The sequence below is a fragment of the Anomaloglossus baeobatrachus genome, unplaced genomic scaffold, assembly GCF_048569485.1.
Source record: "Anomaloglossus baeobatrachus isolate aAnoBae1 unplaced genomic scaffold, aAnoBae1.hap1 Scaffold_540, whole genome shotgun sequence".
Lineage (NCBI taxonomy): Eukaryota > Metazoa > Chordata > Amphibia > Anura > Aromobatidae > Anomaloglossus > Anomaloglossus baeobatrachus.
The window spans coordinates 73,534-78,198 of NW_027444777.1; the positions used below are offsets into that span (position 1 = coordinate 73,534).

At 51.6% G+C, this 4,665-nt stretch overlaps 1 pseudogene; it reads right to left on the minus strand.

The window, feature by feature from the left end:
- Positions 1-3,094: 3,094 nt before the first annotated feature.
- On the minus strand, positions 3,095-3,301 carry LOC142283458 (U2 spliceosomal RNA; annotated as a pseudogene).
- Between the last annotated feature and the right edge of the window lie 1,364 nt (positions 3,302-4,665).

Genomic DNA, 4,665 nt, shown 5'->3' on the forward strand with positions numbered 1-4,665 from the left:
GAACCCTGAGAACTACATCTCCTTCAAGCTTGAGCTCTTGGCACTGGTGTGGGCTATCACCGAGCGGTTCCGCCATTACCTGGCAGCAGCCAAATTCACCGCGTACACAGACAATAACCTGCTGACCCATCTAGATATGGCCAAGCTGGGCGCGTTGGAGCAGCGGTGGGTGACCAGGTTAGCCAACTACGATTTCACCATCAAGTACCGGGCCGGCCGTACCAACGTCAATGCCAATGCACTCTCCCGGATGCCCCACCTGTCGGAAGAGGGGCCAGAGGATGATGACCTCGAAGAGATCGAGTTGCCTGCATTTCACCGGCCATTCACTGAGAAGGTGCACGTCTACCAACAACGGGTGAACCTGGATCCGCTGCCCCGACAGGACTGGCAGGAAGCTCAGGACCAGGCACCTGCTGTCCGCCTGGTCAAGACTCTAGTGGAACAGGGTTCTGCTGGGATAGACCCTGCTGCCCCTGCCGAAGCCCAACATCTGTGGCAAGAACGGACCCGGCTATACCTACACCAGGGGAAGTTGTATCGCGAGCTGATTAATCCAAAGACTCACGAGAAGATCCGCCAGCTGGTGATTCCCCAGGCTAACGTGCCCACCGTCCTGCAAGCATACCATGATGGTGCAGTGCACTTCGGGTGGAAGAAGCTAGAGATGTTGTTAAGAGAGCGGTTCTATTGGAGTGGAATGCGGGAATCTGTGGAGGCCTGGTGCCGAGAATGTGGCCCTTGCGCATTGAGAAGGAAGGACGAGGCCAGCCAGAAGGCACCCCTACACCCGATCATTACACACCAACCGCTGGAGCTGGTTGCCCTTGACCATGTAAAGCTCACCCCCAGCCGAAGTGGGTACACCTACGCTCTGACCATCGTAGACCACTACTCGAGGTTCCTGGTGGTTGTCCCAGTTAAGGACTTAACCGGCCGCACCGCTGCTAAGGCTTTCCAGGCTTATTTCTGTTGACCGCATTGGTACCCGGAGAGGGTGCTTACCGACCAGGAGAGGCTGATTTGGGAGGATGGGCCTGGAGGAAAGGGATGGCCTAGGCCCGCCACTACCGTAACCGGTGGCGATCCTCCGGGGGTTCAGGGGTCCCCTTGGACGTGGGCCCCCTGAAAGAGACAGAACCCGCTCGGGCAACTTGGTGCTGGACTGGGGTCAAGGGGTGCTGCCCGCTTCTTAGGGGCAGCATCAGGGCCAGGTTGTTTGGGTGGGAGAAGAGCGGAAGCTGTACCGTTGTAAAATGTTTATGATGCTTTTACATGTTTTACCGTTTTATTCTTTTTCAGTTGTGAAAATAAAACCGGTGATGGACGGGCAGCCCGCGGACGGTCTGCATTTTGCTATAGGGGAATGTGGCGCCCTGGACAAGCCAGGTCGTCACAGGTACTACACCAACACACTCTACACTCCGGCTAGGCACACCGAAGCTAAACACAAATCCTAGTTGCCTTCCTCCAGGGGCTGATGTCCACACCAGGGGGTGGGCCAGGCGGTTGATCCCACCCACCGAGGAGTTCACAGTCCTGGAGGCGGGAAAAGGAGTCAGATTAGAGATCAGTTTTGGAGTTAGAGAAGTGAAGAGGAGAGGAGACTGACCGTGTCCGGGTGTGTGGCCCGGGCACTCAGCAAGGTTGGCAGACGGTGGTGACCTTCTGCAGGAGAGGCTGATTGGAGTGAACCGTACGGACCGGGGATGGGCGGTGGCCCGCCGGTACCAGATCGGGGAGTGAAGAGAAGCCAGCACCATCCGGCAGGGCCTACGGACCCCGACCAGGCTAGGAGTCGCCGTAAAACCGGTCAAATCCGTTAGCGACAGGAACCTCCAGGGTTTCCCAGCAGTCAAGACCCGATTGAAGGCAACAGCTCACACCGTAGAGGGAAGCACAGTCACCGCCAAGGCTACAGTTCCCAGGGCCAGAGCCTGCGGGCAAAAGGGGCTCCCTCAGCATCCATCCAAGCTGGGGAGCGGGTTACCGGTGGGAAGCCCGCTAGATTTTGGGGGAATAAAAGGGGTCCAACACCACATCCCCACAGGTGCACACCCACCCATCAAAGAGAGCTATAAGCCAATACCACCTTCACATTGCCAGTGTACCAAGGACATGTTGAGCAACATGAAGGCGGCTGGGGTTATCCGTGACAGTTGTAGCCTTTGGGCAGCTCTGTTGATCCTGTTAAAAAAGAAGGACGGCACCACTCCCCGTATTGAGGAATTGCTAGCTGCATTGAGAACTGCAAATTATTTTTCTACCCTTGATCTCACTAGTCACTATTGGCAAGTGTCCGTTGCTGAGGCAGACCGGGAGAAGACCGCCTTCGCCACCCCTATGGGTCTCTGCGAGTTCAAAAGCATGCCCTTCGAGCTGTGCAATGCGCCAGGAACCTTCCAGAGGCTGATGGAATGCTGCTTGGGACAAGATTTTAGGGTGTATAAAAAGGGAGATTAGATCCCGTGATCCCAACGTATTGTTACACCTCTATAAATCACTTGTAAGGCTACATCTGGAATATGGGAACCAGTTTTGGGCTCCACATTTTAAAAAGGACATTCAGAAGTTAGAGTCAGTTCAAAGGTGGGCAACTAGACTACTACAAGGAATGGAAGGCCTCCCATATGATGACAAGTTGAAAAAGTTATTAAGTGATTATTGGCTGCAATGGGGCTTTCTGGCTGGTGCCAGCCTCTCTTCTTAGCACACAGGAACCACAATCCCTACACCATGCTTCAATGGATTCTCTCATCCCAGCCCAGTAAAACTACATATTTTACACAGTCATAAGCAGCCAAAAGGGATCTATTCTATTCAATTGCAAATGATCTAGATAAGACTGAGAATAAGATACTGCACGGGACATAGCAGAGTTGGTCAAGTTGAGTGGAGATGAGTTTGCTATTTGGCACAGCTTTTTGCATCAATAAAGCAAGTAAAAGGTGTGAAAGATAAAAAAAAGGGTGAAAGTGTGAAAAGTGAATTGGCCAAATTGAGGTGCATATAAAGTTTTTGCTTTCTTTCAATTCACTAATGGGGCTCATTTGAATCAGGTGAATTGAGTTCTGCTTTTGGAAACTGGGTTAAGAAGGGGTGCACCGGTCCTGGAGGTACTGCAATACCAGGTCAATGCGTGGAGTGGACAGAGCAAGATTTTTTCCATCTCCTTGTTCTAAAAATCCATTTAATATATGGTCCCCAGAGAGGGGACGTATCAGATATTAAACTGATAAGAACAGATTTAATTTTTTTTTTTTTCTGTTTATCAGTAGGACTTCAAAATAACAAAGGTGATCGCCTCCCGTTGCCTGGGAACCGTCCAGGCACAAGAGGGCTATGTGTCACCAGAAGGCGCACACACTTCCTCAAGGCCGGCAGACGTGCAATCCCAGGCACCTTCCAGTACCGACCAAGGTAGCGTCCTCCGAAACTACACTTGATCTTAGCCAAAAGGCCGAGAAGCTATAACCCGAATTGGTTACGGCCTTGAGTGGCACCCTGGCCTATACCGGACACATCTTAGGGAGAGGGAGACAAACCCACGCCTACAGAAGACATTTTGTCACCCAAGCCAACCCTTGAAAAGGCTGTTTTGCAGAGCAAAAACAAGAAGAATGGTGCTTTTTGCAGCCGCCGCCCACTGCAATGAATCTGAATAACTCCTCCTTTTGGACACAAGCACCTCCCCTCCCCCTTGCAGTCTTTCCAATTCATGATACAAAAAGACGGACGGACAGGACAGGACAGGACAGGCTGCCTGACTTTCCGTCACTGCCACCCTTTGCCATCCTTGTCCGTAGAAAGCCCTTTCATCATCCCCAAACCCTAATCTTTTCCCTTCCCTTCCCAGATGCGTCTCACTCCCTTTCATTAGGAAGTGAGCGCAGCCTTTTCTCCGTTCTGCACATGCGCGACGTTAAACACAAATGCGCAGGCGTGCGTTCCATTACCCTCACTGCATTCCACTCCCATACAGGAAGTGGGCGCAGCTATTACTACGGTCGCACATAAAAGAACCCACGGCCACCACTGCACATAGCTGACTCCACCACAGGACACCCACTTCTACACCAACGCAGGTAAGACAGGATCGGCACCTCTATGCTCCCGTTACAATCAGGCTCAGTCACCATGTGATAACGCTCTCAACTCTTTAGTTGCAGGCTCCCCTTGCTTCACCTCCACTGGCTGTGCTGCCATTTCCTCTCCCACCTGGAAGGTATACTTTATTCCACTATTTTCCTGTTTCTCTCTTCCCCCTTTTCCCATAACCTACTTTTATCTACATTTGTGGGGTATCTATATGCTATTTACATCATAGTTTTATTCATTAATATGGAAGGGAAGAGTGCCCATGAGAGTGTTGAACTGCGGAGAGCAAGAAATTAAGCTGCTCCGATTTGCCACCATTGATAAGCTGTTCTCAGTAGATACACATGCTATCCAAACAGCAGCATCCACCATTGCTTCAGCCCACCCATTCAGTGACAGCTCACCAAGTCAGCCATAGGAGTGGTGTAAGGAATTACACGTAGGCACTGACTCCACACCTTCACATCACAAGAAGGGGGTCTACAGGCTAGTGCAAGAATACGAGCAAGTCTTCAGCAAACATCCGCTAGACTTTTGAAGAATAAAAGGGGTCAAACACTACATCCC